Source organism: Sapajus apella, unplaced genomic scaffold, assembly GCF_009761245.1.
Source record: "Sapajus apella isolate SASKATOON/1434 unplaced genomic scaffold, GSC_monkey_1.0 scaffold74, whole genome shotgun sequence".
Taxonomy (NCBI): Eukaryota; Metazoa; Chordata; class Mammalia; order Primates; family Cebidae; genus Sapajus; species Sapajus apella.
Genome location: NW_022437014.1, coordinates 10598267 through 10605200, shown reverse-complemented (window position 1 = coordinate 10605200; position 6934 = coordinate 10598267). Strand labels below are relative to the sequence as shown.

At 46.3% G+C, this 6934-nt stretch overlaps 1 pseudogene; it reads right to left on the bottom strand.

Moving 5' to 3' along the window:
* Positions 1–4395: 4395 nt before the first annotated feature.
* On the bottom strand, positions 4396–5061 carry LOC116532138 (annotated as a pseudogene).
* Between the last annotated feature and the right edge of the window lie 1873 nt (positions 5062–6934).

Here is a 6934-nt window from a genome sequence, read left to right as displayed (position 1 = left end):
GGGCATGGCACCCCTTAACACTCTGGTCAACAGTGGCCTCAGCTTATTTCTTTCATCCTCAAAGGTTCTCTGAGGCCAGGACACAGGACCCAAGATGCCAAGTGAGTCTACAGCCTGACCCAGGGTAACCAGCATCACGGGAATCCGGATTTAGCAACAGGTCGGCTCTGGCCCAGGAGTGCCCTGTGTCATTGCACCCCCTGCAGGACAGAGCCACAGCCCTGCCAGGCATGGCTAGCCTGTCTCTAGTGACCCCTCCCCCTGGCAGGGCTTGGGGTTTTGCAAACTGGCACTGACTGTTTGACTTGTTAGAGGAGTGCAGTCCCTTTCCCACAGTGGCAGATGTTGGGGCAAGACTCATGGTATTAAGCCCAGTCTGTTCAGTTTCACTCCTCTACCACCAGCTCCCTTCCTCAGCGCTTCTTCTTTTCTCTGGTAGAAGACATCTAAAAGGTCCTGAACATTCTCCATTCTTTTGTTTTGTTTTTTGAGGTGGAGTCTCGCTCTGTCGCCAGGCTGGAGTGCAGTGGTGCCATCTCGGCTCACTGCAACACCTCCGGGGTTCAAGTGATCCTCCTGCTTCAGCCTCCCGAGTGGCTGGGACTACAGGCACGTGCCACCATGCCCAGCTAATTTTTTTTATTTTTAGTACAGATGGGTTTCACCATGTTGACCAGGATGATCTCAATCTCTTGACCTTGTGATCCACCCATTTCAGCCTCCCAAAGTGCTGGGATTACAGGTGTGAGCCACCGTGCCCAGCCACATTCTCCATTCTATTAGCAGTGGGCCCTGGGGAAGAAGGGGTCCCAGCTGCTCTCATTCATTTAAGAGGCTTCACTGCCTTGGCTGCCTGTGGAACGCAGAATCTACAGCACCTGCCAGGCCCCTTGTGAGCAGCCTGACTTCTCCACATGGGCTGTTTTCTGAGGCTTCTCTTCTAGAGCCAGGTCCCCCCACACCACAGCATTTCCATGAGATCTGGGGCTCACCCCAACCCTGTGGATCTCCTCTCTTTGCAGCCCTGTCACCCCACTGAGATGCTCCCCACTGCAGCTTCTCCTCAGCCCTGCAACTGGTTGCTTCCTGTTCCCACAAATTGTACTTTTCTCTCTCCTTGGAATGGGGAGCACCACCCACCAGTCCTCTGTTGGCAGCCCAGCCCCTTTCCTTCCAGGTAGATGAGGACTGAGCTCTGGATAATTGGAACACCGGCCCCCACAGAGGTGCCCGCTCAGCTGGACCTCTCCCGCTTCTTGGAGGCTAGAAAATGGGCAGGAAGCCAGGTATTTCCACCATCCTGGGCACCCTTCTGCCAGGATATGAGTGAATCTTTACAGCCCTTGCTTTTGTGGACCAAGGGCCAAGCAGCCTTCCCCCTTGGCCCTGGGTTCAGCTGACACGCCCTGCAGAACAGCTGCCTGGGACTGTCTCTCCCTCTTCTGAGGTAGACTGTATGCAGGGACCCACTACACTATCTGCCCCTCCTTTGGCCAGAGTGTGGGTGGGAACTAGGTCCTTCTTGCACAAGGACTGAAGACCTGCAGACACACTTATTCTCTCAGAGGTCAGTAGGAAGAATGGTCCCTCATATATGGTGGATTATTTACTCATTCATTCATTTTAGCACCCTCATCCCATGCATACACAGAAAATCTCTCTTGGTTCAAGCAACTGTTTGTTCTGTCAATAGCACATTTGTTCTGCTAATAGTGTACTTGGGTAAGACCATTACCCATTCTGTCTTTGAAAAACATGCCTTGGCTGGGCATGATGGCTCACACCTATAATCCCAGCATGTTGGGAGGCCAAGGCAGGTAAATTGTTTGAGACCAGGAGTTCAAGACCAGCCTGGGCAATATGAAGAGACACCATCTCTACAAAAATACAAAACAATTAGCTGGGTGTTGTGGCACGCGCCTGTAGTTCCAGCTACTTGGAACTACAATGAGGTGAGGTGAGAGGATTGCTTAAGCCTGGGAGATGGAGGCTGCAGTGAGCTGAGATAATGCCATTGCACTCTAGCCTGGGTCACAGAGTTAGACCCTGTCTCAAAAATAAACAAAAAAATTTAGCTGGGCAGGGTGATGCATACCTGTAGGTCTCAGCCACCTGGGAGGCTGAACTGGGAGGATCACTTGAACCCAGGAGGTCAAGGCTGCAGTGAGCCATGATCGGGCCACTACACTCCAGCATGGGTGACAGAGTGAGACCCTGTCTCAAACAAAAAAAGCATGGCCAGGTGCAGTGGCTTACACCTGTAATCTCAGCACTTTGGGAGGCTAAGGCGGACGGATCACTTGAGCTCAGGAGTTTGAGACCAGCCCAAGGAACATGACAAAACCCCATCTCCAAAAAAAAAAAAAAAAAAAAAGCTGGATGGTGGCACATGCCTGTAGTCCCAGCTACTCAAGAGGCTGAAATTGGAGGATTGCTTGAGTCCAGGATGTCGAGGTTGCAGTGAGCCAAAATCCAGCCACTGTACTTGCCTGGGTGACACAGCGAGACTCTGTCTCAAAACAAAACACCCCACATTCCTTTGGCACCATACTTGTTAGAACAATCTGTGAATTGCATGGCAAGAATGGAGACCGCAATAGCTGGAGATTTCCTCTACTGAGCTTAAAATGCTTACCTTGATCACTCCCTCCTGATCCACTTCTTTCTTCTGAGCTATGTCGGAATGAGAGGTTCACTGTGGCTCTGCCCTGGATGAAATAGAAAGTGAAAAGTCTGAAGTAAAGATAATAAGAAGTCAACATTTGTTGAGTGTTTCTATGTGACAGGTACTGGCTACAGTATTCTTTCTTTCAATCACTGTCAGACCCTGCAAAGTCAATGCTATTACTTATTCCCTCTTTACAGTTGAGAACTAAAGACACCGTGCCTAGGGTCACCCAGCTCGTACATGGTGGAGCTGAGCTCAAATCTGAGCAAGCTGAACTCAGAGCCAGTGTCTGAGAAGGCTTTTCTTCTTTTATGATCACAAAGAGGCCATATTTTTTAAACTGCCAACTGAATCTCTACATACATATAATATTGTACAAGTTATAAATGGCTTAACAATTATATTAATGATGCAAACTCATGAACATTTACACGAAACTGCTGCTGTAGGTTTTGGTGAATTTTGTGCCAGCCACTTTAGTAAGTAAAACAAACATAATGGAATTCAGCTATTTGAATCCATGAGAACCAGCTTTCAAAAAAAGCATGCAGAAAGTGTATACATGCTTTACAATTAGGACTGTATTCCAAAAGCATAATTCTAGGTTGCTACAATGTCTTCTCTGCTACAAACCATTGTTTCAAAGGTTAAACAAGACAGTGACTCACATAAAAGGGTTTTAAAATATTCTTCCTTCTCAAAATAATGATCTCCATCAACTTTTATTTTTATATGTGTGTGTATATATATGTATGTATAATTTATTTTGAGACAGAGTCTCACTCTGTTGCCCAGGCTGGAGTGCAGTGGAGTGTTCTCAGCTCACTGCAACCTCCACCTCCCAGGTTCAAACAATTTTTGTGCCTCAGCCTCTTGAGTAGCTGGAATTATAGGTGTGTACCACCATGGCCAGCTAATGTTTGTTTTTTATATCTTTAGTAGAGACAGGGTTTCACCATGTTGGCCAGGCTGGTCTTGAACTCCTGGCCTTAAGTGATCCACCCACCTCAGCCTCCCAAAGTGCTGGGATTACCGGTATGAGCCAATGCGCCCAGCTGATATCCATAAAATTATAAAGAAACTATATCAAAATGTTGACCAGATAAGCCAGATCATTTGCCTTCACTGATTGCCTTGGAGGGCAGAGCACTTGTATCACATACAAGGAAGGAGAGATGGGGGTAGAGTTTCCACTCTCCTCCAGCCTGTGGAGTGGGGGTAGACAGGAGCCCTTTTCCCAGGAGTTTTGCTTCCTCATGCACAGAATTGAGGGAGGTAGGCTAGTGGCTTTTAAGAGACACCTCAACTAAAAGTCAGCTTGAGATCCCATCTTTGAGCAGACATATAGGGTGGCAAAAGAAATGGATTAAAAAACAGATGGATGAAGTCTTTCTTACCTTTTGATATGATCACTCAGAACTATTCTGTACTATAGTTCAAGAAAATCTTTGCCCAGTACTATTTAACTGTATGAAATGAGGCATCTGACAATGAAATTTTTGATAAAAAAGAAAAAAACAACAAAAAGAAATGTTTGATAAAAATGTAAACAGGCTCTGCTAAGTTTGGGTGGAAAAACAATGCACCAGCATGTTAAAACCAGCAGTCAGGACGTCCCGTTTCTGAGTTGTAGGAGTCCCCAGTCTGGTTGGGTGAAGTGCTGAGGAAGATGCATGTTCAGGCCATTCAACAGAGACCTAATGAGTGCACACTGCTCAGGACATGGATAAACAGGGGCCTAGGAAGACAACTTTAATGAAACTGGCTCTAAAACAAAGGATATGACAGAGTGAAATAATCCAAAGACAGTGATGTCTTCTCATTTTCTGTCCCTTACAGAGAGTACACATAATTTCTTCTGGAATCTAACATCTTTCCAAAATATATCACTTTATTTTCCTCACAAGGCAGGCACACATTAAGCATGTGACAGTCACATTATTTGTGAGCCCCAGGGCTTCCAGGAGCTTTCCTGGAGCTCATGGTCAGAGGCATCCTGAGATTTCAAATAGTGAAGCTTTCTCCACGGCCACACATTCCTTTGATCCTTGCGTTACTGAACAAAAACTCACTGGATAATTTGTCTTAAGCATAGTTTCTTTCTGTTCCTAAAAGTGTTAGCTGTGCTTTCTTTTCAATGAACACTCTCGCTCCATGTTGAACAACTTCTTCATCGAATTTCCTCTTGTCTTCGTTTATTCTAGACTATAAGAAAGGGCATTACAGGCCCTGGTTCGGACAGCAACTTTTACACCTGATGCTCAGGCTTATCTTAAAGAAGTTATTTTATCTGTTTACTGCTGAAGGTGTCAGGCTGTGGGTGGCCCTAGTGGGCTGCAGCTTCCTCTTGTTCACAGCCTGAACTAAGGAAGCCAACATCTCCAACGTCTGGGTGCCCACAGCAGGCCCATTAATGCCACAAACTCCAACACATGGTGCACTCAAGCCTCTGGGAAGGTTTTCCATCCTTCCGAAATCAGCAGTTTTATAAGGCGACTTCATCCTTTAGTGTATAAATCAGCATAATTCCCAGCTCCTAAAACAGCCTCCCCCCCAAAAAAAAAAAACATAAAACAACAACAAAAAACAGCCTTCCCTTGTTTCAGATAAACATGCTGACTAACACCAGGAGGTGATGTCAGTCTCTGGTAAGAGAAGAGAGAAGGAAAAGATCCTTAGGAGATGAGAGATAGCCGCCCAAAGGGGAACAATAAGGAAACATTAATTTGGAAAAGATCTAAAAAAAGAAGCCACCACATGCACATCATGTGCCACTCTGTCAGGTGGAGGTGATGCCTGGGCCCACGGCCTCTCACAGACTGGTACCTCTGTGGGCATGACATCGGCAGCCCCCTCCTGTGGGACTTTAGAAGGAAAGACAGGAAGGGTTTGCTGTTAAAGTTACAGAGAGGAACTAGCTAAGTGAATGGTTTGCTGCCTGGGAGTGTCCTGCTGGGAGGAAAGAGACAGATGTTGTCGGAATAGGAACAGGCAAGGCATGTTCCCTGAAGGCGTTTGCAGATCCCTTGGGCCAACTTCTGTGGAGATTCTGATTTTGAGGGTCGAGGTTGAACTCGTGTTATGTGCGACATGAGACATAGCCTTGGCCTTTTCCAAGTGACAGCCTCACTTCTACCTATATTGGTGGAGAATCTTCCATGTGCCTGCCTTGTGTTAGTTCCCTTGGGCCTTCAATAATGAGCTGTGCTCTTGGGGAGCAGTCAGGTTAGTGGGAGGCAGGATGCAAATGATTCCCAGCAAGGAGGCTCTGGAGCTAGCCCAGCTGCTTTGGGACCCAGGCTCCATGACTCTGCTATATCACAGCAGTGCTTACCTCACTTTGCTGCATGTTCCTCTGTGAAATAATATTTACCTCATGAAGTAGTGAAGAAATTTATAATTAGAATGGATGATATAAAAGCGCTTAGTAAATTGCCTGGCACATGGTATGCACGTAATAAATGGGCGCTTCTGTTGAAAGCACGAGTTGGAAGGGACAGCATGTAATAAATGAGTGTTTCTGTTGTAAGCACAAGTTGGAAAGGACAGACAAATAAACTGAAGTGGTGTAAAGCATTGTGGGAGCAGAGAGGAGGGAGCATCCGACTCTGCCAGGAGCAAGATCAGGTTATTGAGGACATTGCCAAAAGAGTTATGAAACACTGGGACTTTGGTGACGGTGGCAGGAGGTCTGAGAAAGGGCATCATTAAAATGTTCCCTAGATGTTTCAGGTATGCTATCCATCCCTCATCCACCAGAAAACCACTAATGACGCTTTGTACATAACTTTTTTTTAGACAGGATCTTGCTCTGCTGCCCAGGTTGGAGAGCAGTGGCACAATCATGGCTCACGCAGCCTTGACCTCGTGAGCTCAAGCGACCCTCTTGCCTCAGCCTCCTGAATAGCTGGGACTACAGGTGCATGCCCAACTAAATTTTAAAAAAAGTTTTGTAGAGATGAGGTTTCACTATGTTCCCCATGCTGGTCTCAAACTCCTCAGCTCAAACTATCCTCCTGCTTGGTCTCCCAAAGTGTTGGGATTAGAGGTGTGAACCACCATGCCCAGCAAAAATTACTATTATTAAAAAATTACATTTCATAAAACTTGGAAAGAACTGCTCACAATGCCAACACACTAGTATCTGGTGCCACCCTATCTTTATTCCTCATGTATGTTGTTCATGTTTTTAAGTTTTAATCATAGTACATGTGAAAATTTATATTTTGGCCGGGCGTGGTGGCTCACGCCTGTAATCCAAGCACT